The sequence below is a fragment of the Nicotiana attenuata genome, unplaced genomic scaffold, assembly GCF_001879085.1.
Source record: "Nicotiana attenuata strain UT unplaced genomic scaffold, NIATTr2, whole genome shotgun sequence".
NCBI lineage: Eukaryota > Viridiplantae > Streptophyta > Magnoliopsida > Solanales > Solanaceae > Nicotiana > Nicotiana attenuata.
This window is the reverse complement of record NW_017671042.1, coordinates 291,010-317,747: the sequence shown is the minus strand read 5'-3', so window position 1 is coordinate 317,747 and position 26,738 is coordinate 291,010.

Sequence of the window (26,738 nt, the reverse complement as noted above, 5' to 3'; positions counted from 1 at the left end):
ATTTTCACCCCCCCCCCAGAACCAGAAACTGGGGCAGAATGTCGAGGAGGACCCTCAAAATTCCGGAGCAAGTCTAGCCAACGCCATCATAGGCCAGAAAGTCAGAAATCAATCAGAAACTGGGGTAGAATTTTGAGGAGGACCGTCAAAATTTCGAAGCAATTTTAGCCGATCGCAGCATGTGCAGCGGTCAGACGTGTCCATCTTACTGGGGCAGAATTTTGAGGAGGACCCTCAAAATTCTATAGCATGAGAGGTTGCGATATCTCGGATCGTGTCACAATCGCTGGTTCATCTAACCAATTTCTAAAATAATATATTTTTACTACGTCTTTGAAACTATGCATGCTTGCTTGTAAGTTGACTCTGTTTAGCTAGCGCTACCCCCGATAATTTGAGCAGGACCTTCGGACCAAGGAAAGCAAGCCGACGTAGGCATGAACTGACCTCCCCTTTCAAAACTTACGATTTTTCTTTGAGCGCAAGCACATCTGACGTAACGGTAGCATTTGCAAATATATACACGCAGCAAAATCACTATCAATCGGGCCACCAGACACCAAATATATCTCCAGCTAAGAAATATTCTACTCTTATTTGCCACATGTTCTTCGCATGGGACTAAGCCTTGTTTCGCATCTTGCATGAGGCTAAGCCCTGCCTCCATATTTGCATAAGGCTAAGCACTGCCTTCTCTTTGCATGTGACTAAGCCCTGTCCCACATCTTGCATGAAACTAAGCTCTGTCTCCACCTTGTATGAGGCTGAGCCCTGCCTCCATATTTGCATAAGGCTAAGCTCTGACTTCCATTTGCATGGGACTAAGCCCTGTCCCGAACCTTGCATGAGGCTAAGCCCTGCCTCCATATTTGCATAAGTCTAAGCTCTGCCTTCCATTTACATGGGACTAAGCCCTATCTTGAACCTTGCATGAGGCTAAGCCCTGCCTCCATATTTGCATAAGGCTAAGCTCTGCTTTCCATTTGCATGGGACTGAGCCCTGTCTCGCTTCTTGCATGAAACTAAGATCTGCCCTCAATATCACAAGACTAAGCCTTGTCTTGTTAATTTTAACATCATATTATTGCATCTCATGGGCTGAAATATCGCTGATTTGTCCAAAGGCATCATTGTCTAAAGGCATCATCCTCATAGCCGGAAGACACCATGCCATGGCCTGAGGATCTCTCAAATTTGCATACCATTATTCAAAGGTGTCATGGTTCGGAGGCACCATTTCATGGCCCGAGAACATCATTTCATGGCCTGCGAATCTCTTATCTCACAATTCATGGCACAGGACATCATGGTCTAAAGATGTCATCCGTACCGTCCAAAGACAATCTTTCATGGTCCAAAGGGAATTTGCACGTGTCTAAATACTCGCAGTAATCTACGTACTTGCATGTATCGTATTTTGAGTTTGTAGGTGATCTCGGAGGTAACAATTTTTCAAACGGGAGCAACCATTCGCTCCGGTTTCCGTTCATACCATTTTCATTTCGCCTCATAACCGATTCTCATCAGCTACCCATCTTACCTCTTGATATCTAGCTATCTGCCCTATAATACATCCGATACACTCTATACCCATAATCATAACTCCATCCGACACTACCCTTCACAAAAGAACCTTCGCTGAAATTGGCAACCATTCCTATGACAACTCCATCGGCTTCATTCACCGGTGGATCCGGAACTACACATGGCTTGATTCCTATAAAACCAGTGATATGTAGGCAGCTCAAAGACCAGAGTCTGGCCTCTATTTTTAAAAATATCCCATTCGGTCAAAATTGGCCATCATTTCTTTACCCGAAAACTCTTTCATCCATCCCGGGTAAAGAGGGGCAGTTGTTGATACCCAATTTTTCCCTATAATATTTTTAGAATGCATATATACCTTCAAAACTATGCATTGGCATCAACGGACATTTTTCATAATTTCCATATTTTTAAATAAATTTATTCTAGTATTTATTTATATAAATGATTATAAAATTGCATCACAAATGGCTCTATAATATTTTATTGATTTAATTTTGCTATTTATAGCCATATTAAGTTCCATTTATTTCGCAAATGGCTAGGTTTACACCTTTTGATTATAATTGCATTGATTTTGCAATTATAGCCCACGTACACATCACTGCATGATTTTACCAGAAATTGGCCCCTTATATTTTTAAAATATTGCATAATTATTTTGAAGCACTAATATGCATGAAAATTATTTTTTTGTCATTGTTAATTATTTTATAAAATAAAGTTTATTCAATTATTTGGTTATTCAACAAATAGCCTTTTAATTTATCTAATTTTCGGACCTAAATACCAGCCCAAGTCCCTAACCCAATTCACCCCAGGCCCAAATTTAATTAAACCCGACCCAGGCTCCCCTAATCCTGGCTGTTGATCTCTGAGATAAACGGCCTGTATTTGTTCTTACCATTTTAATTCCAAACGACCCCCCTCTAACCTAATTCATTTCCCACCATACTCCGCCGCCCTCCGTTCCCTTCTCTCTCAAATGCTCTCTATCTAAACCCTAATCCTTAGGCGCAGTCACCGGCTCACACAACCATTCGATGATGTTTCTTCGTCATCTCAAGCCTATACTGGCCTCCTACTTGCTATGGTTCATCAGTTTCCTAGATCCTTGAGAAGATCTTAAGGGACCTAGGCGGTCTAGCTTGCACCTGTGATTTCTTTGCCTGTTTCAGGCCGTTTGCTCGACCATGAGTAAGAAACCTTTCTTATTTTGCTATGAACCCGTGGTTTTCTAGGCCTATTAATTCTACACCGAACCTCCAAAATTACTTCCGATCACACTCCTAAGTCACAAATTATCCCCCGAAGCTAACCGAATCATGGGAATTCATATCCGAGCCCTCTAACACAGAAGTCAATGTCCGGTTGACTTTTCCAAAACAAACCTTCCTTAAAGAGACTAAGTGTCTCATTTCCTTCTAGAACCAATCCAAATCAACTCGTTCATACCCAACACTGATAATGAAGCATACAGAAATAGAAAATGGGGCAAACAGGGCGGTAACTCACGTGACGACGGGTTGGGTCGTCACATCCTCCCCAACTTAAACAAACGCTCGTCCTCGAGCGAGTCAAGAAACATACCTGAAGCCTTAAATAGGTGACGGTATCTGCTCCGCATCTCCCGCTCGGTCTCCCAGGTAGCCTCTTCCACGGGCCGACCTCTCCACTGCACTTTCACCGAAGCAACATCCTTTGACCTCAACTTCCGAACCTGACGATCCAAAATGGCTGCTGGCTCTACATCATAAGTCAAGTCACCCTCCAACTGAACTGTGCTCTCGTCTCTGTTATGTTTTCTAAAAAACCCTAATTTATTATCTTCGATCTTCTCGGGTCTGTATAGATCTGGGACGAATCGAGCAACTCTTACATGTTTTCCTTGAAAGTTTCTGGTTTTCAACTGATTTTTCGTTTTCCTAAACTAGGGTTCACCCTAAGTCATCTTCTCAAAAGGTTTTTCTGATTTTTGAACGCTTAGTCGTTTGTTCTTAAGTGTTCTTGGCTGATTTATGCTAAATTTGCATAAGCCCTAGTTGATTTATACTAAAACTCTAACTGTCTGATGTTTTACTTCGATCCTGAGCTTTTCAAAGTTACTAGTCAAATCAGTTCATTCTATATTCTGATTTACACGCTTTTCCTTAGTCAAATTCCTTGCTTTGTGATTTTTATACTAATTAATCTCTATTAGGGATTTTGAAATATTTTCCGTCTAATTTCTCTGTGTTCCTAAAGTTTTACTCAGCCTATTTTGTTTATGGAAATTGATATGTTCTTTCCAGAATTGTTGAGTGATTTGCTCTGTTAAAAATTCGTGTGCATGATTCTTGATTAGTTTCTTATTTATGACTTTAATTATTCTTCTTGGCTTATTTAATTGCCTGTAGTATCTACTAATTCCTTGCACGATTATTTCCTTATTTAGATTCCTAATCATTCAATCTTTGCCTAAGTCTGATTTGAATTTCTTTCCTTAAATATTTCTTGTCCTAACCGTTGGTTAATTCCCCTTAATTAAGGGAAGAATATGCTGATTTTTCGTGTAATTGATTCTGTGATCTTCCCTTGATTAACTGAAGTTGGTACTATTACCTTATTTGCCCTACTCTCAAACTACTATATAAACTCCTCTGTTTTACTTCTTAACACACGAACACAAGTTCAAAGAACACACACTCACACTCAAACTCTCTTTCTTTCTCTACTACTTGTGATAACTCTTGATCTAGCCGACTGAAAGCCAAGGCTAGATATTGGAACTACACCTGCTTTATATTCTGCAGTCTTTTCTTCAACTGGGTAGAAATCATGTTTTAGGTCTTATATTATGTTGAGTTGCTATAGAAATCATGTTATAAGTTTGTGTGATGCATTAGATATCATGTTTTAGGATTGCTATGATCATTCGCATTAAACCGTGTTAAATTTGTGCATTAGATACCCTGTCGTAGGACAATCATGTTTAACTGCTTCTGTATATTATATGTTGTAGTTCATCACTTCACTTCTGATTCCGCATAAGCCGCTATCACTTAGAAATCATGCCTTAAGTGACTAATACTGTTTAATAAAATAACCTTCTCCATGTGCATAAGAGATCCTATTTTAGGACTGCACATGCATTTGCCTTGAAATATGTCGCTTAAATAAATAGGTTAAAACAGCCCTACAAATAGATATTATGTTCTGGTATGAATCAGTTTAAAATCACATGCTATAATAGTCATCACGTTGATCGGCATGCCTATAGGATGAAATGACTTCAAATTGTTTAAGTAGTTCCTAGATTATGACTGCATATACACGCCTAGGCAAGTCTTAGGCCGTTAAATAACTATGAAATCAGGTTCTGTTTATGTGTGAAATTGTCTAGGCTACAGGCTATAAAACCAGTAGGCAAGCTGGTTGGGATTTTGCCACTTCCCTTAAAACAAACGCTGCATATTCTGTATTTGTAATGTTCATCTAGATATCATGTTCCTGGGCTTTTTGACTTTCTTTAAAATCAGTTGTTTGAGACGTGCTGCTTATTTGCCTATGTATATGTGATGGTAAACATGAGCCTTCTATCTGTTTCTTATTTGACAATCCTACGTGTTATTGTTGTCACCTAGATTTTTGCCTTTTAAACACCTTAGGATTGTCTAAAACTGCCTAAGTCTAGAGGTCCTAAACTCCTCCGAGACCACAAGGAAGGGACGGGTAACATCACGCTTAGAGGTCGTTAATCAAATTCGCTTATATAACCACTAAGGTGAGGGTAATGGGTAGTAAAAGGATATGATGACCTGCGCGCTAATGTCACGTGTAGCCCCTCTAGTTGAGGAGGATTATTGGGCATTGCACAGATTGATCCTATAGGCTAATCAACTTAGGACTTCCCTTTCCCAATTCACATATATGTTTAAACTGCCTAACCTTCTTTTATTTGCATATATGCGTTTAAACTATCTAAACTTCTTTTACTTACATGTGTGTGCCTGGACCATATAAACTTCCCTTATTTACAAATATGTGCTGAGACCGCTTACTTGTTAAATGACTAATTCACATAGTTTATGTTCGGTCGGGACCCACCATTGTGGACCGCGAGGGGTTCCTAACAACTTCCCCTCAAGGTTATTTCGAGCCCTTACCCTAGTCTCTAGTAATGCAAACTGGTTACATGAGTTAACCGCTCTAGGTGCCCTAACGCACCTTAATCCATTAGGTGGCGACTCTTCAAATACCCAATTCCCAAAAGGAAACGAGTCGTTCCCCCATGAATGTCGAAACCCGGACTCCCGCGAAGAAAAAAGGGGGCGCGACAGCATGGCAACTCTGCTGGGGATATTTTAGGCTCTTACCATAACGAACTTATTTTTGTGAATTAGTCATAAGCATACTTTATCCCCTTCACCCTCCCCCTTATTTGGATTTAACTGCTCATTTATGATTTCCTTTATTTCTTGAAACTGACTTGTCTCTTTGTTTTCTTTTTCTGTAACTGTCTTTCAATTGTTTAAATACTGCATTTATCGTTTGTTTTAACGTGCAAATACTTGACAGCATGCTATTTATTGTTGCATAAATCATGCTCAACATCATATTCCACTCGTGCGTAATCAATCCTAGTTGATCAGCGGTGCGTTCGACGGTTCCGTGCCTTTCCCCCTCAAGTTGTCCGCTTGAGGGTCCCAGTCTAGACCTCTATAGCAACCTTACTCTGATTAATTGTGCATGCATCATGGTCAAACCTAGCCGAGTTAATATATTGTCCACATAATAACCCTTTAAGACAAGCCTCGTCCAAAAGTCCATCGGGTTTTCCATAATCCCAACGGACGCAACCACGATTGTGTGCATTAATTTTGGAGAAGTAAGTGCCAATATGCTAATCATTATTTTATAAATATTCGAATCAGGTGGGGAAAAGGGCCTAACCTTTTTGTTTTGCAGAAAATGAGATGATGAAGGAAGCGAGGGAGGACATGTGGCTAGAGCCTATCTGTTGCTGGGTCTGCGAGAGCTGGGGAACCTGGTTGATGGAGTTAGAAAGATCGAGTCTGGGGAAGGTCTTTCTGGGACCAAGTAGGCTTGATTTATTTGCTTTCCTAAATGTAATAAAGCCAAGTGCCAATAGTGACTTACCTTTATGTCGTTTTGGGATTCGTCTATTTTTACATTAATGAAATGAGGCAATTATTAGCACTAAATTTACACTCCCTCAATGTGTGTTTAAATACTGCAAACATTACTGAATCATTACTAACTTGGCTACCTTTTGTTTTTCTTTCTTTCTTTTTGATTATTCCCATTCCCCAAAGATTGGTTCGTGCATACTGGCATCATCAGCTTTTCACACAAGATCCAGGGGCCATCTGCCTTCTCCTCCTCCTAGTCCACCAAAAGTCAAGGGAAAAGCAAAAATGGAAGATTTGAAAGGCGCCAGAAAGGAAAACAACACAGGGGTTGAACATGCAGAAACTTCTGAGGGTCGGGGTACTCAAGCCCCAAATAAAGCAATTTCACGACTAGAACAGAAAATACTGGAACTCCAGGGGGACCTTGAGCATGTCCGGAATGTGGCAAGCCTATCCTTCTCACTCACCGTCCCAGACATCAGTCATCCAAACACTCAGAACCCCGCACCACCTCAAAATACACCCAACAAGCGCCCACAAAATCCACCCGCACCTCACTATTATACAACTCCCCCACAAAATCCACCTGTACCTCACCATTATACCGTAGAGCATTGGCTCAAGTTGAGAATTGAGTTGTGAAGTAATTTATGGAAAAGAGAAGAGGTTTATGATATTGTCTCCCTTGCCGAGATGTTATTTCTTTTGATATTGTCTCCCTTGCCGGGAAGTTATTGCTTTTGATATTATCTCCCTTCCCGGGATGTTATTATTCATGATATTGTTTCTCTTGCTGGAATATTATTGATATACTATTGTTCCCTTGCCGGGATTCTATTGTGATTTTACTGATTCCCTTGCCCGTATTGCTTTGTGATTGTTGCTTGGGTAAGGAAGAGTGTAAAAGCACGAAGGGTGATGTCGTGCATGATATTGGTGAATGAGTGTTAATGCACGAAGGGTAATGCCGTGCCAATACTGTAAATGTAAATGCACGAAGGGTGATGTCGTGCAATGATATGAGTGATAATGCATGAAGGATAATGCCGTGCCATGATTATGTAAGGTAAAAGCACGAACGGTGATGCCGTGCCGATTATATTGATTCTTATGGTGAGGACGAGAGTAAAAGCACTAAGGGTGATGCCGTGCATTTGTCTTTAATTTTCCTTATTCTTGCTTATAGTTGAATTTTGGTGTTTCATATGTTTCATTACTGAAATTCGATTTGTACATGATATTTCCCCGAGCATGTTTCCCCTTCCCATCTTTAACTGCTAGTTTCTGTCATTATTACTTGCTGTATATGATATAACTACACAAGTTTATTTGGTAGTCTTATCCTAGCCTCGTCACTACTTCGCCGAGGTTAGGCCAGGCACTTACCAGCACATGGGGTCGGTTGTGCTGATACTACACTCTGCACAGATATTTCCCCGAGCATGTTTCCCCTTCCCATCTCGGTGTTGCAGCTTTTGGACCACAGTGAGGTTGCTGCCTTCAGTCCAGTGGCGGAGACCTGAGGTAGTCCTGCAGGCGTCCACAGGCCTTGGCGTCTCCTTCTATCTTTCCATTCTATTTCTTTTATGTATTTCAGAGACAGCTTTGTATTTATCTTTCAGACCACTGTTTGTAGTATTCGTAGATAGTCTGTGACATTGTGACACCAAATTTTGGGTTGAGGTTTATGTTGGATTCTGCACTAATATAAGGCTAAACTATTAGTTTTCGTCTTTTGCATTTCTGTTTATTATAATTATTCCGCTGTTGATCACCTGTTATATTGAAATGTTAAAAAGGCTAAGCAAAAAGGTTAATGAATCTATAATACTCGACTTTCCTAGCTTTCATGAGTAGGCGCCATCACGACTCCCGAAGGTGGAAAATTCGGGTCGTGACAAGTTGGTATCAGAGCTATAGGTTGCTTAGGTCTCACAATTCACGGACAAGCTTAGTAGAGTCTGAGGGATCAGTACGGAGACGTCTGTATTTATCCCCAGAGGCTACAGAGTTAGGAAAAACTACACATCTATTCTTTCCTGTCGTGCGACTTGATTTCTCAATGCTAATTGAACTTCCACTCTGTTCTTTCGTAGATGGTGAGAACACGTACCGCTTCATGAGCTGACCAGCAGCCCGAGCCCCCAGTAGCAGCCCTGCAAGGAGCAGAGGTCGAGGTCGTGCTAGGGCCCAAGGCAGAGGCAGGGCTCAACCTAGAGCTCGAGTAGCAGCGCCAGCGGCAGAGCCTCAGGTTGAGTTTGACGATGAGGTTCCAGCCCAGAATGTTCCAGCAGGACCAACTCAGGTCCCAGAGGGGTTCATCGCCACCCCGGTACTTCAGGATGCTCTGGTCCGTCTAGTGGGCCTTATGGAGAGTGTCGCCCAAGCAGGCTTACTTCCTGTAGTACCAACCGTCTCTCAAGCTGGAGGAGGAGCCCAGACTCCTGCTACTCGCACTCCTAAGCAGATGGCTCCCCAGTTTCAGACCCCAGCAGCTCAGCCAGTTGGGGTAGTTCAGTTTGGTGTTGTGGCATAGACCGGAGAGGGGCCAGTTATGTCTGCTGATGCCTTGTGGAGATTGGACAGGTTCACCAAGCTCTTTACTAGTACTTTTGGTCATACATCTTCTGAGGATCCCCAGGATTATTTGGACAGCTGTCATGTGGTTCTACATAACATGGGGATAGTGGAGACCAATGGGGTCGACTTTGCTGCTTTTCGTTTGACTGGATCCGCCAAGACTTGGTGGAGAGATTATTGTTTGGCTAGACCAGCTGGGTCACCAGCTTTGACTTGGGATCAGTTTTCTCAGCTATTTCTGGAGAAGTTTCTTCCTATCACTCATAGGGAGAACTATCGGAGGCAGTTTGAGCGTCTCCAGTAGGGTTCTATGACTGTCACTCAGTAAGAGACCAGATTCATTTACTTGGCCCGTCATGCTATTCTTATACTTCCCACTGAGAGAGAGAGATAGAGATAGAGAGAGAGAGAGAGAGAGAGTGTGTGAGGAGGTTCATTGAGGGACTCGTTCAGCCTATTCGATTGCAGATGGCTAAGGAGACGGGGAGCGAGATTTCTTTTCAGGATGCAACCAATGTAGACAAGAGATTTGAGATGGTTCTATCACAGGGGAGTGGTTAGGGGTCTGACAAGAGGCCTCGTCATTCGGGCAGGTTCAGTGGTGCCTCATCTGGAGGTAGAGATTCTTTTGGTAGGGGCCATTCTTCTAGGCCGTCTCAATCAGCACTTCAGGCTTCTCACGGTGCTCCAGGTGGCTGTGGTTCTCATATGCAGTATTCTGATCAGTGGCCTTACAGTGCACCGCCAGCTCCTATCAGTGCACCTCCACTCCAGATTATTTAGAGTGTTTATTCAGGCTGTCAGGATCAGCAGCCTAGGGCTTGTTATACTTGTGGCACCACGAGGTATATTGCTAGATTTTTCCCTCGAGCACCAAGCACCGAGCAGCATCAAGGTTCCCGTGCCATGGTTCAGGCACCGAGTGTCCCACCGCCCGCTCAGCCAGCTAGAGGTGGAGGTAGAGGTATTAGAGGTGGAGGTTAGGCCGCTAGAGGTGGAGGCCAGCCAGCAGGAGGTCATCCCAGAGATGTAGTTTAGAGTGGTGGGGCCCAACCCCGATGTTATGCTCTTCCATCCAGGCTTGAGGCTGAGGCCTCCGATGCAGTTATCACAGGTACTGTTCTGGTTTGTAGTAGAGATGCTTCAGTTCTATTTGATCCAGGATCTACATACTCCTATGTGTCATCTTATTTTGCACCGTAACTGGTCATGCCTAGTAATTCCTTGAGTGCTCCTGTATATGTGTCTACACCGGTGGGTGATTCTATTGTGGTAGATCGTGTCCATCGTTCATGCATAGTTGTGAATGGGGGTCTTGAGACTCGAGCAGATTTGTTACTTTTGGACATGGTTAATTTTGATGTCATATTGGGGATGGACTGGTTATCACCTTACCACGCTATCTTGGACTGTCATGCCAAGACTGTGACCTTAGCCTTGCCGGGTTTACCTCGTTTAGAGTGGAGAGGGACTCGTGGTCATTCTACCCGAAGGGTTATCTCATATATAAAGTCTCGGCGTATGGTTGATAAGGGATGTTTGGCCTACTTGGCGTATGTTCGTGATTCTAGTGCTGAGGTTCCTCCTATGGATTCTGTGCCTATAGTTCGTGATTTTCCTGAGGTATTTCCTTCAAACCTGCCGGGTATGCCACCCGACAGGGATATTGACTTCCGCATTGATTTGGCTCGAGGCACTTAGCCCATTTTTATTTCGCTGTATCGTATGGCCCCGCCTGAGTTGAAAGAATTGAAGGAGCAGTTGCAAGACTTGCTTGATAAGGGCTTTATTAGGCCTAGTGTCTCGCCTTGGGGTGCGCCGGTGTTCTTTGTTAAGAAGAAGGATGGATCGATGAGGATGTGTATATATTACCGGCAGTTGAACAAGGTCACAATCAAGAACAAGTATCCATTGCCGAGGATTGATAATTTGTTTGATCAGCTTCAGGGTGCCAAGGTATTTTCAAAGATTGACTTGAGATCTGGCTACCATCAGTTGAGGATTAGGGCATCCGATGTCCCTAAGACAGCTTTCTGCAATCGGTACGGGCATTATGAGTTCTTGGTGATGTCATTCAGATTGACAAATGCCCCAGCAGCTTTCATGGATTTGATGAACCGAGTGTTCAAGCCTTATTTGGATTCATTCGTTATAGTCTTCATTGATGATATTTTGATCTATTCCCACAGCTGGGAGGAGCATGAGTAGCATCTGAGAGTTGTTCTTCAGACATTGAGAGATAGTCAGCTGTATGCTAAGTTTTTGAAGTGTGAGTTCTGGTTGAGTTTAGTTGCATTCTTGGGTCACATTGTTTCAGCAGAGGGTATTCAGGTGAATTTGAAGAATATAGAGGTAGTCAAGAACTGGCCTAGACCCGGGTCAGCTATAGAGATCCGGAGTTTCTTGGGTTTGGCAGGCTATTACCGTCGGTTTGTAGAGGGGTTTTCATCTATTGTAACCCGATGAGCAGGTTGACCCAGAAGGGTGCCCAGTTCAGGTGGTCGGACGAGTGTGAGGCGAGCTTTTAGAAGCTCAAGACAGCTTTGACTACGGCACCGGTGTTGGTATTGCCTACAGGTTCAGGGCCATATACAGTTTATTGTGACGTATCTCGTATTGGACTTGGTGCAGTGTTGATGCAGGATGGCAAGGTCATTGCTTATGCTTCGCGACAGCTGAAGATTCATGAGAAGAATTATCCAGTTCATGATTTGGAGTTAGCAGCCATTGTTCACGCGCTGAAGATTTGGAGGCACTATTTGTATGGCGTGTCATGTAAGGTGTTCACTGATCACAAGAGTCTACAGTATTTATTCAAGCAGAAGGAACTAAATTTGAGGCAGAGGAGGTGGTTGGAGCTATTGAAAGACTATGATATCACCATCTAATATCAGCCGAGGAAGGCCAATGTGGTGGCCGACGCTTTGAGTAAAAAGTCAGCCAGTATGGGCAGTCTTGCCTATACTCCGGTCGGTGAAAGACCGCTTGCTTTGGATGTTTAGGCTTTGCCCAATCAGTTCGTGAGGTTGGATGTTTCTGAGCCCAGCCATGTGTTAGATTGCACAGTCGCTCGCTCCTTATTATTTGAACATATCAGAGATCGGCAGTATGATGATCCTCATTTGTGTGTCCTTAAAGACACAGTGCAGCATGGTGATGCCAAGCAGGTTACAGTGGGAGATGATGGAGTTTTGAGGATGCAGGATCGTATTTGTGCCTAATGTGGATGACTCCGAGAGTTGATTCTATAGGAGGCCTATAGTTCCCGGTATTCTATTCATCCGGGCGTCGCTAAGATGTATCAGGACTTGCGGCAGCATTATTGGTGGAGGAGGATGAAGAAGGATGTTGTTACATATGTGGCTCGGTGTTTGAATTGTCAGCAGGTAAAGTACGAGCATCAGAGACCTGGTGGTTTGTTCCAGAAGATTGAGATTCCTGAGTGGAAGTGGGAGCATATCACTATGGACTTTGTTGTTGGACTCCCACGGACTCAGAGGAAGTTCGTTGCAGTGTGGGTTATTGTTGATAGGCTGACCAAGTCAGCACATTTCATTCTTGTGGCAGTTTCCCATTCTTCGGAGCGGTTGGCAGAGATCTATCTCCGGGAGATTGTTCATCTTCATGGTGTGCCTGTGTCTATCATTTCTGACCGAGATACGTAGTTTACCTCACATTTCTGGAGGGCAGTTCAGCGTGAGTTGGGCCACGGGTCGAGTTGAGCACAGCATTTCATCCTTAGACGGACGGGCAGTCCGAGTGTACTATTTAGATTTTGGAGGATATGCTTCGAGCTTGTGTTATTGATTTTGGAGGCTCGTGGGATCAGTTTTTGCCTTTAGCGAAGCTTGCCTACAACAACAGCTACCAGTCGAGCATCTAGATGGATCCTTATGAGGCTTTATATGGTAGGCGGTGTCGATCGTCGATTGGACGGTTTGAGCCGGGAGAGGCTCGGTTGTTGGGTACGGATCTAGCAGAGGATGCCTTGGACAAGGTTAAGATTATTCAGGATAGGCTTCGTACAGCTCAGTCCAGGCAAAAGAGTTATGCTGACCGTAAGGTTCGTGATGTGGCATTCATGGTCGGCGAGCGGGTGTTGCTACGGGTGTCACCTATGAAGGGCGTGATGAGATTTGGGAAGAAGGGCAAGCTAAGCCCTAGATTCATTGGCCCGTTCGAGATTCTTGATCGAGTGGGAGAGGTGGCTTACAGACTTGCCTTACCGTCGAGCTTATCAGTCTTGCATCCAGTGATTCATGTGTCTATGCTTCGGAAGTATCACGGCGATCCATCCCACGTGTTAGACTTCAGAACTATCCAGTTGGACAAGGAATTGTCCTATGAGGAGGAGCCGGTAGCTATTCTAGACCAGCAGGTTCGTCAGTTGAGATCGAAGAGTTTCCCTTCTGTTCATGTTCAGTGGAGAGGTCAGCCGGTTGAGGCAGCAACCTGGGAGTTCGAGTCCGATATGCGGAGCCAATATCCCCATCTTTTCTCCGACTTAGGTACCTTTCTTATGTCCGTTCGAGGACGAACGGTTGTTTTAGAGGTGGAGAATGTGGTGACCCAAAAGGTCATCACTCATTTTGAAAGTAAATTCTGTATTTCAAGGCCTTAAAAACTTCTTTTTGTCTCACCCCGATTTGCGTGCACAGTTCGGGTGCGTTTCCAGAAAGCTTTATGTGAAATCTAAGTAAAACAAGAAAATTGGCTTTTAAAATTATTTAAAGTTGACTTTGGTCAACATTCATGGTAAACGGACCTGGACCTATGATCCGACGATCTCGTAGGGTCCATAGTAAAATATGGGACATGGGCGTATGCCCGGAATCGAATTCCGAGGTCCCAAGCCCGAGAAATAAATTTTTAAAGAAAATTATTTGCTAGAAAATATAAAGGTTTTTAGAAGTGAATTGATGCATTTTCTTGATGGTATCGGGCCCCTTCTTGGTTCCGGAGCCCGATACAAGTTTAAAATAATAATTAAGTTGAATCTGTAAAATTTGGTACAGATCGGAATTGGTTTGGTATAAAACGGACCTATAGTTGAGAAAAAAGTAATTTTGATGTTCTTGAGTGATCTCATGAATTTGAGGATTTATTCATAGTTGTTGATGTTATTTTGATGATTTGATCGCACGAGCAAGTCCGTATGATGTTTTTAGACTTGCGTGCATGTTTGGTTTGGAGCCCTGAGGGCTCGGGTGAGTTTTGGATAGGCCACGGAGTGAAATTGGACTTAGAGGAATGGCTGTTGCAGGCAGCTGTGTTGCGGGCTCTGATCTCACAATTGCGAGATCAGGCTTCGCAATTGCGAGCCCAACAGGCTTGGCAATTGCGAGGGCTTGATCGCATTTGCGCAGAAAGCCCAGGCCTGCCAGTGTTCGCAATTGCGAGCCATGCTTCGCAAATGCAAAGTCAACAAGGGAGGGCCAGTATCGCAATTGCGACAACTTGTTCGCAATTGCAAGGTTAGCTGACAATGCCCAGGTTCGCAAATGCGAGGCCTTGTTCGCATTTGCCAGCTTCGCAATTGCGAAGCTCCTGTCGCAATTGCGACATCTGCGACCAATTAATTGGGACTTAGACGGATTTTTCTTCATTTTTCAAACTCTCTCAAACCCTAAGCTCTCTTGGGCTATTTTCTAAAGAAAAGTTCTTCTCCAAATCAATTGTAAATCGTTTCTAACTCATTTTCTCCAATCTATAACATCTTTTTACATGATTTCAACTCAAAATCAAGTGTTTTCATGGGAGAATTGAGTGTTTTGGGTAGAACTTAAGATTTTCAATTTTTGGGGATTTGGACCTCGATTTGCGGTCCGATTTCAAAACAAATTATATATTTGGGTTCGTGGGTGAATGGGTAATCGGGTTTTGGTTCGAACCTCGGGTTTTGACCATGTGGGCCCGGGGTCAATTTTTGACTTTTTGGGGAATCATCAGAAAACCTATTTTCATGCATTAGAATTGACTCATTTAGCATTTATTGATATCGTTAAGTAAATTGTGGCTAGATACAAGCGAATTGGTGGTGGAATCAAGAGGTAAAGCGGTAGTTTTGGATTGAATTGTGTTCGTTGCATTGAAGTAAGTGTTTGGTCTAACCTTAGCTTGAGGGATTAGGAGTTGTGTCTTATTTTCTATGTGTTAATTGTTGAGTACGACGTATAGGTGTGGTGACGAGTATCTATACGTCGCTGTCAAGCATACTCGTGAGTCTTATACTATGATTGATGTGACTCTATTTTGTATTGTCCATGCTTAATATGATGATTTCTAATGTTGATCAAGGCTTATGGAAGTATTCTTGGTAATTGAACATTGTAGAGCATTGGCTCAAGTTGAGAATTGAGTTGTGAAGTAATTTGTGGAAAAGAGAAGAGGTTAATGATATTGTCTCCCTTGCCGGGATGTTATTGCTTTTGATATTGTCTACCTTGTCGGGATGTTATTGCTTTTGATATTATCTCCCTTGTCAGGATGTTATTACTCATGATATTGTTTTCCTTGCCGGGATATTATTGATATACTATTGTTCCCTTGCCGGGAGTCTATTGTGATTTTAGTGATTCCCTTGCCCGTATTGCTTTGTGATTGTTGCTTGGGTAAGGAAGAGTGTAAAAGCACAAAGGGTGATGCCGTGCCGAGAAGTGTAAATGTAAAAGCACGAAGGGTGATGCTGTGCCATGATATGAGTGATAATGCACGAAGGATAATGCCGTGCCATGATTATGTGAGGTAAAAGCACGAAGGGTGATGTCGTGCCGATTATATTGATTCTTATGGTGAGGACGAGAGTAAAAGCACGAAGGGTGATGCCGTGCATTTGTCTTTGTTTTCCTTATTCTTGCTTATAGTTGAATTTTGGGGTTCCGTATGTTTCTTTACTGAATTTTGGTTTCTACGTGATATTTCCCCGAGCATGTTTCTCCTTCCCATCTTTAACTGCTAGTTTCTGTCATTATTACTTATTGTATATGATATAACTGCACAGGTTTATTTGGTAGTCTTGTCGTAGCCTCGTCACTACACATGGGGTCGGTTGTGCTGATACTAAATTCTGCACTGTGTGCAGATCCCGGTGCTGCAGCTTTTGGACCATAGTGAGGTTGCTGCCTTCAGTCTAGTGGCGGAGACCCGAGGTAGTCCTGCAGGCGTCCGTAGGCCTTAGCGTCACCTTCTATCTTTCCATTCTGTTTCTTTTATGTATTCTGGGTAGAGTTGTATGTTGGATTCTGCACTAGTATATGGCTAAACTATTAGTTTTCGTCTTCCGCATTTCTGTTTATTATAATTATTCTGTTGTTGATCGCCTGTTATATTAAACTATTAAAAAGGCTAAGCAAAAAGGTTAATGAATCTATAATACTCGGCTTGCCTGGCTTTCATGAGTAGGCGCCATCACGACTCCCGAGGGTGGGAAATGCGAATCGTGGCACATAGACTATATATATATATATATATATATATATATATAACATTTTACAAGAATAATATATTTAATATATAGTGTATTAATAATATATAATATAAACTAGAGTTATAGTATACTGATAATATATATTTGGTATAATACATGAATATAAATAATAAATGTGATATATTAATCTAATATAAATGATATTATGTATACTATTTGTATGTAAATAGATTATGTATATACTACTCCAAATATAAACATATATTAATAACATATATTAAGTTTACTATACATACATAATATAAATAATATGTGTTGAACATTATTCCAAATATAAAAGGTATATAAATGTTGTGTTTGATAACATATATAATGTTGTGTTTGAACATTATATATATATATATATATATATATATATATATATATATATATATATATATATATATAAAGGAATATTGCTCATAGATAGTGTACTTACAAAGAAAAAAATAGATTTTTTTTATTGAAAGGTGGAGTCTGGTCAAAGCCAATATGCCAACTGTTAGTATACTGTATTTGTAGAATAATTTTGGAGAAGATAAAATAACATACAACAGAAATGTAAACGAAACAGAATTTAATCCGAGCCTACTGAATTCACAGTGTTTCCTTAAGGAATTTAATCCCCTCCTAGTACCCAAGGTTGTGGATTATTTCCTCCCAGGATAGAACGAATTACACACTAGTGTAGCGGTACTTCAAACCCTAGTGTTTCAGCGAACACAAAGATCGGTAGCAAATCACACTTACTGTTGCTTACTTTGTAGTTAAAACAATGCAGAAGAAAGGTGGAGAACTCAGAAATTCGTATGGAAAATCTGAGAGAATTGACAACTTATTTATAGCCCTAATCTATTGAGTTCAAACGAAGAGAAGTCAGTTACATAAAACGGTCATAACGTAAATGGCCATTTACACAAATTAAAACGGGCAGAGAAAACGTTTTCCGTTACAAAAACAGACGGGCAGAGTCAATAATATTACGTTAATATTTACTATTAACAAATAAATTTGGTCCAGAAAATTAATCAATCGATCATTTGACCAAATCCAAATCCAAATTCGAATCCGAATCCAAAGCCGAAGCCGAGCCGAGCGAGCGACGACAACGACAGTGCGAGGCTTGCCTTTTTCCTAACTCTTTAAGATCTAAAAGAAGAGCGATTGTATATATACCCATAAAAAATATTTTCCTCTTCCAATATGGGACAATGTCCCATTGTCAAGGAGGGAAACTTAAATTTTTATTTTTTCTTCATTTCTAATTCACCCTCTTTTAAGCTTATTTTAGCTTAAAAAACTCAACAATTCCCCACATGAATGGGGAATGGCGATATCACGAAATATGCATGAAAAACTATGTGATTCGCAAGCAAGGATTAATCGCATCTGGATAAGTAGGTTTCCCTTTGAACTTTCCGTAGTGAACTTATGTCGGATATACTCGGTCAATCGGTAGATTTGATATCTATGAAGCGTCGAACATTGGTGTATACCTAGACAATCATAAGTCACACAATTAACCCTTAACCCTCTTTTGTTCTCATTGTTGTGTTCGTTTCAGCCATAAACACCGCTTGGTTTCATAAATGTGTAGAGAACTGGCCTTACAGAATTCTCCTTGAAGCGGCTAACACTTCACACTTACATAGGTGATTCCTAAACGTGTCATCCCGTAGATACACTATTTGATATACCCCGTATCAAATTTAGAAATCATTAAATAGCCTTAATGTTTTATCTTTGGTATTGAACATTGTCTCATCACGAGAATGGACCAAAATTTTAGTTGACAATGTTGAAACGTCATTAATGACTTTGTTTGATCTCCTTGAACCTAGATCTTGGGATCTCCCGTCTTCTAGGTAGAGTTACCGTCACAATGACTTGTTCTCGGCCATAGTCCCATTCCTCCCGATGATTTCTCAACTACCTCTCTAGTTAGGCCTTTTGTAAGTGGATCCGACACATTGTCACTTGACTTTACGTTGTCAATCGTGATAATTCTTCTAGAGAGTAATTTCCTAACAGTTTTATGTCTTCGTCGTATACGACGAGATTTACCGTTATACATAACGCTCCCATCCCTTCCAATTACCGCTTGACTATCACAATGCATGCATATTGGTGCCAACGGTTTGGGCCAAAATGGAATGTCTTCCAAGAAATTTCGGATCCATTCAGCTTCTTCACCGGCTTTATCTAAGGCTATGAACTCAGCCTCCAATGTAGAGCGGGCAATACAAGTTTGTTTGGACGACTTCTAAGATACCGCTCCTCCACCAATAGTGAATAATATCCACTTGTGGACTTAGAATCAGTTGAACCGGTGATCCAATTTGCATCACAGTATCCCTTAATCACCGCAAGATATTTACTGTAGTGCAAAGCAAAGTCGTGGGTATGTTTTAAATATTCCAAAACTTGTTTCATTGCCATCCAATGGGATTGACCTGGATTGCTCGCGTATCGACTCAATTTACTTATAGCACAAGCTATATCTGGTCGTGTAAAATTCATGATATACATTAAGCATCCCAACACACGAGCATAATTCAATTGTGATATGCTTTGGCCTTTGTTCTTTGCTGATGCAAGATTCACGTCAATTGGAGTCTTTGCAACTCTAAACCCTAAGTGCTTGAATTTTTCAAGTACTGTCTTAACATAATGAGATTGTGACAACGCCAGACCTTGAGGAGTCTTATGGATCTTAATCCCAAGAATTAAATCAACAACTCCCAAGTCCTTCATATCAAACTTGCTAGTTAGCATATGCTTAGTTGAATTTATGTTGGCCATGTCACTACTCATTATCAGCAAATCATCCACATATAAGCAAACAATGACTGTGATTTGGAACATTTTTAATATACACACATTTATAACATTCATTTATCTTTAAACCATTTGACAACATTATTTGGTCAAATTTCGCATGCCACTGTTTGGGTGCTTGTTTTACTACGTAAAGGGACTTAACAAGTCTACATACCTTCTTTTCTTTACCTGGAACCACAAACCCTTCAGGTTGTTCCATGTAGATTTCTTCCTCCAAATCTCCATTTAAGAAGGCCGTCTTAACGTCCATTTGATGAATTTCAAGACCATAAACTGCAGCTAATGCTACTAACATTCGTATGGACGTAATTCTTGTAACTGGAGAGTATGTATCAAAGTAGTCAAGACCTTCTCGTTGTTTATACCCTTTGACTACAAGTCTTGCCTTAAATTTATCAATAGTGCCATCATCTTTCATTTTTCTCTTAAAAATCCATTTAGAACCCAAAGGTTTATTTCTAGGAGGAAGATCAACCAATTCCCATGTATGGTTGTTCAATATGGATTCTATTTCACTATTGACTGCCTCTTTCCAAAACAATGATTCCGAAGAAGTCATAGCTTCTTCAAATGTTCGAGGCTCATTTTCCAATAAGAAAGTCACAAAATCTGGTCCAAATGAAGTAGACATTCTTTGACGTTTACTACATCTAGGATCCTTCTGATTAAATGTACTTTCTTTTATTTCTTCCCGAGGTCGCTTAGATCCTTCACTAATCGACTCACATTCCTTTTTATACGGATATATATTTTCAAAGCACTCAGCATTATTTGATTCTATAACCGTATTATTATGAATGTCGGGATTTTTTGATTTTTGAATCAGAAATCGATATGCTTTACTATTGGTCGCATATCCTATGAAAACACAATCAACGGTTGTTGGTCCTATTTTTACCCTTTTGGGTTTAGGAACTTGCATTTTTGCCAAACAACCCCACACTTTAAAATAATTCAAGTTGGGCTTCCTTCCTTTCTATTTTTCATATGGAATGGATTGTGTTTTGCTATGGGGTACTCGATTTAGTATTCGGTTAGCCGTAAGAACGGCTTCCCCCCACAAGTTTTGTGGCAAACCAGAACTTATCAACAATACGTTCATCATCTCCTTTAATGAACGATTCTTTCTTTGCGCAATCCCATTGGATTAGGGCATGTAAGAGGATGTTGTTTGATGAACAATTCCAAATTTTAAACATATTTCTTCAAAGGAGATTCATATTCACCACCCCAATCACTTCTTATCATTTTGATTTTCTTGTTAAGTTGTGTTTCAACTTCATTTTTGTATTGCTTAAATGCGTCTATTGCTTCATCTTTACTATTAAGTAAGTAAACATAGCAATATCGAGTATTGTTGTCAATAAAAGTTATGAAATACTTCTTTCCACCTCGAGATGGTATTGACTTCATGTCACAAATATCTGTGTGAATTTAGTCTAAAGGATTTGAATTCCTTTCAACTGACTTATAAGGATGTTTAACATACTTAGGCCCCGTTTGGCCATGAGTTTTACCAAAAAAAACTGGGATTTATTTTCAAAACTCATGTTTGGCCATAAATTTTGCCCATATTTTGACCAAATCCCAAATCTCAAATCTCAAATCCTAAAATCAGCTATTGAGATGATATGGGCCAAAATCTCAAAACTTGGTAATTATATACATGTTTTTCCAAAACAAAGTGGAAAATATGTTTTGAAAACGTATGTCCAAACACATTTTTATGTTCAAACCAAACTTCACCCAAATCAGATTTTTCAAAATAAATTTGGGATCTATGGCCAAACGCTAGTTTAGATTCCACACATATTTGACATTTTGATTTGTCTCATTCAAACTTAGGCAATACTTCCAACTTAATCATTTTTCGCAAGGTTTTATAATTGACATGACCCAAATGTATATGCCATAAATCATTTGACTCAAGTAAGTAAGAAGAAGCTAAAATTTTATTATTATTCTCAACAACCATTACATTCAGCTTGAAAAGGCCCTCAGTGAGGTAACCTTTTCCTACAAACATCTCATTCTTACTTATTACAACCTTATCAGATACAAACACACATTTAAACCTGTTCTTAACGAGAAGTAAAGCAGAGATTAAGTTCTTTCTAATCTCGGGAACATGAAGGATGTTGTTTAGAGTCACCACCTAGCCAGAAGTCATTTTCAGAAATATCTTCCCACATCCTTCAATTTTGGCCGTTGCAGAATTTCCTATAGAAAGCGTCTCTTCGCGTCCAACGGGAACATATGTAGAAAATGCTTCTCTAACGGTACAAACATGGCGAGTGGCTCCAGAATCAATCCACCACTGCTTAGGATTTCCCACCTGGTTGCATTCAGAAAGCATAGCACATAACTCTTCAACATCTTCGTGTTTTTCAACCATGTTTGCTTGACCCTTCTTCTTGTCTTTCTTCGGAGCACGACAATCTGTAGATTTGTTTCTAGCTTTCCCACAGTTGTAGCAATTTCCGTTGAACCGCTTCTTGCTTGGGTTGCTTTTTGGTCCAGAAGCATGCTTCCTCTTTCTCTTATTTTGAGGAGTATCCTCAACAATGTTTGCACCTATTATTGTTGAGTTTCCACGGCCTCTCTTTTCAGCAGCTTTGTTGTCCTCTTCGATCTTCAACCGAACAATGAGATCTTCAAGAGACATCTCCTTGCGTTTGTGTTTCAGGTAGTTTTTGAAATCCTTCCACAAAGGAGGCAACTTCTCAATAATCGCTGCAACTTGGAATGCTTCATTGATGACAAGACCTTCAATGAAAATTTTGTTAGTAAAAATACTAAAATTACTACTTTCAACATCAGTACTAATTTGACTTATACCTTCAGGAAGGAGATCGTGAATAATCACTTGCAATTCCTGGACTTGGGTAATAACAGACTTGCTATCTACCATTTTGTAGTCCAAAAATTTAGCGGCAATAAATTTCTTCAACCCGACATCTTCAGTTTTGTATTTCTGTTCAAGCGCAATCCACAGTTCTTTTGACGTCTCCACATTACTATAGACGTTATACAGACGTGCGATCCATCCCACGTGTTAGACTTTAGCACTGTCCAGTTGGATAAGGATTTGACCTACGAGGAGGAGCCAGTAGCTATTCAAGACCGGCAGGTAGGACATTTGAGATCGAAGAGTTACCCTTCGGTTCGTGTGCAGTGGAGAGGTCAGCCTGTTGAGGCAGCTACCTGGGAGTCCGAGTCCGATATGCGGAGCAGATATCCCCATCTTTTCACTGACTCAAGTACTTTTCTATGTCCGTTCGAGGACGAACGGTTGTTAGAGGTGGAGAATGTGATGACCCAAAGGGGGTCATCTTTTGTTTTAGAATCCGATTCCATGTTTCAAGGCCTTGAAAACCTCATTTTATCTCTCCTCGATTGGCGTGCGTAGTCCGGGCGCGTATCCGGAAAGCCCTTATGTGAAAAACTTAAGAAAAGATGATTTTTGGCATACAAAGATGATTTTAGTTGACTTTGATCTACATTTTAGGTAAACGGACCCGGACCCGTGTTCCGACGGTCCCGGAGGGTCCGTAGTAAAATATGGGACCTGGGCGTATGCCCGGAATCGAATTCTGAGGTCCCTAGCCCGAGAAATGAATTTTTGAAAAAAATTGATACGACTGAAAATGCAATAATTTAATTGATTTGATCTTGTTGGTATCGGGCCCGTATTTTGGTTCCGGAGCTCGGTACAGGTCCGCTATAATATTTGAACCTTATCTCTGAAATTTGGTGGAAAACGGAAGTGATTTGACGTGTTTCGGACCTTTGGTTGAGAAAAAAGAAAGTTTGAAACTATCTTGAAAATTTCATGTGTTTTGGTGTTGAATTCATAGTTCTAGATGTTATTTGGTTATTTGATCGCACGAGCAAGTTCGTATGATGTTTTAAGACTTGTGTGCATGTTTGGTTTGGATCCCCGAGGGCTCGGGTGAGTTTTGAATAGGCTACGGAGTGATTTTGGAACTTAGAGAATTGCTGGTGTAACTGGTATCTATTGCTAGCCTCTAATCTCGCAATTGCGAGATCAGGCTTCGCAATTGCGAGCAGAACAGGCATGGAAATTGCGAGGTCTTCATCACAATTGCGAAGAAGGCCTGGGACAGTAGGGTTCACAAATGCAAACATATCTTCGCAAGTGCGAAGAGAGTCTGGGAAGGGGTGTGATCGCAAATGCGATCTTTTTGTCGCATTTGCGGAGGTCCCTAATCGCAATTGCGATCATTACCTTCGCAATTGCGTAGGAAGCAGAGGTGTGGGGAACTTTGCATTTTTGATGGCTCTGGTCGCAAATGCGACATCTCCAACTGTGCGAAAAGGGACTTAGACAGGATTTTTGATTCATTTCTCAAATTTTTAAACCCTAAACTTCAAGAGGCGATTTTCCAAAGACCATTTATTCCCCAAATCATAGGTAAATGATTTTTAACTTATTTCTTTCAATCCATTTCATCTTTTTACAAGATTTCATCATAAAATCTAGGGTTTTTCATGGTGGAATTGGGTGTTTTGGGTAGAACTTAGGAATTTCGAAATTTGGGGATTTGGACCACAATTTGGCGTCGGATTCCAAAACCAATTGTATATTCGGGCTCGTGGGTGAATGGGTAATCGGGTTTTGGTCCGAATTTCGAGTTTTGACCAAGAGGGCCTGGGGTCGATTTTTGACTTTTTGGGGAAAATGTTGGTAAATCTATAATTACGCATTAGAATTGGTTTCCTTAGCGTTTATTGATGTTATTAAGTTAATTATGGCTAGATACGAGTGGATTGGTGGTGGAATCGAGAGGTAAAGCGGTATTTGAGCTATGAATTACCCGTTGGCTTGAGGTAAATATTTGGTCTAACCTTGACTTGAGGGATTAGGGGTCCCCGACTTGCTTGCTATGTGAGATACCATGTGTGTGGCGTATAGGTGTGGTGACGAGAACCTATGAGTCGCCAAATTACCTGTTTAGCCTGTTCCCTTTCCCCGTTTCCCTATATATTGCTTTTCCGTCTTAATGTCTACTTGCTTATTGATGCTTCCATATCTAATTGCTTCTTTTTAAATGTTGTTCCTCTATTGATGTTGTTAATTGTTCCATAGTTCCATATCACACTGCTGGTTTATGTTGGTTTATTGGTGCTTCATGGTACACTTTGGTTGGTCTCACTGTATAGTATTAATTGTTGAAGTTTCATATTTATAGTGATATTCCATTGTGTTAGTTCGAGGTATAAGTGTTGTGGAGGATTTGAGTTAACTTGTGAATACTTGTTCTTATTTTATGATTGGTACTAATATAGTGGGATCGGGTTGCACGCCGCAACAGAAGGAATCAGGGTAAAATGTGATTGTCTGGTGGGATCGGGTTGCACGCCCCAACAAGGAGTAATAAGGGTGGACAGGTGGGATTGGGTTGCACACCGCAACAGGAGGAATAAGGGTGATATATATTGAGGTGTAACAAGGGTAGACTGGTGGGATCGGGTCGCACGCCGCAGCAAGGAGTAATAAGGGTGAATATTTATACAGTCATTGATTATATTGTGCGATCGGGATGTGCGCTGCATCATTTGTTGTCTATGTATTCATATTCTGCTGAGGTTCATTATTGTGGTGTTGAAACTCCCATAAGGATTGGTTATAGCCGAGTATTGGTAGCACGACTAGGTCCCGTATTTATTTAATTCAAGTTACTGTTATATTTCATTCTGTATTTCCTTTCTGCCTTAGTATAAACTGTTGCGGGTTATATGTTGTTATGCCCCGCCGTAGCCTCGTCACTACTTCGTCGAGGTTAGGCTCGACACTTACCAGTACATGGGCTCGGTTGTACTGATACTGCACTCTACATTTTCTGTGCAGATTTCGGAGCTAGTGGCTGATCAAGAGGTTGGTTGCTATTACTGCATTCAGGAGACCCAAGCTATTCCTGCAGACGTTCGCAGGCCCTGGCGTCCCCTCCTATCTTTACTTCATTTCTATTTTACTTTCTCCGAGACAAATGTATTTTCTTTCAAGCCATTACTTGTAGTATTCGTAGACTGTTCGTGAGTTGTGACACCAGTTTCTAGGTGGTATCTACTTCTGTTTTAGTTAATAGTATAAGGGTAATTAGTTAAATCATGTACTTTCGCTTTTATTTCCGCTGATTTAGTTTTGTTAAACTTTAATTATAAAAGGAGAAGGGAAAAAGGTGAAATATTCTGTAACGTTGGCTTGCCTAGTGAGTGCAATATTAGTCGCCATCACGGTCCCGAAGGTGGGAAATTCGGGTCGTGACAAGTTGGTATCAGAGCACTAGGTTGCCTAGGTCTCACAATTCACGGACAAGCACGGTAGAGTCGGAGGGATCGGTACGGAGACATCTATGCTTATCCCAGAGGCTACAAAGCTAGGAGCAATTTCACTTCTATTCATCTCTGCCGTGCGGTTTGATCTCTTAATGCTAATTGAACTCTCTACTATGTTCTTTCGCAGATGACGAGAACTCATACCGCTTCATCAGCTGATCAACAGCCTGAGCCCCTAGTGGCAGCTCTTATGAGGGGCAGAGATGAGGGCGAGGTAGGGGTAGGGCTCAACCTAGAGCTCGAGCAGCAGCACCAGCGGCGGAGCCTCAGGTAGAGTTTGATGATGAGGCTCCGGCCCAGACCGTTCCAGCGAGGCCAACGCATGTTCCAGAGGGGTTTATAGCTACCCCGGTACTTCAGGATGCTTTGGTCCGTCTATTGGGCTTTATGGAGAGTGTTACTCAGGCCAGTATACTTCCAGTAGCAACAGCCATCTCTCGGACTGGGGGAGGAGCACAGACTCCTACTACTCACACTCCGTAGCATATGGCTCCCCAGTTTTGGACTCCATCAGCTCAGCTAGTTGGGGTAGTTCCGCCGGGTGTTGTAGCACAGACGGGTGATGGATCAGCTATGTCTTCTGATGCCTTGAGGAGATTGGACAGGTTCACCAAGCTTTTCACTACTACTTATAGCGGTACATCTTCAGAGGATCCCCAGGACTATTTGGACAGTTGTCACAGGGTTCTACGGAATATGGGGATAGTGGAGACCAATGGGGTCGACTTTGCTGCTTTTCGTCTGTCAGGTTCCGCCAAGAAATGGTGGAGGGATTATTGTTTGGCCAGACCAGTTGGATCACCAGCTCTCACCTG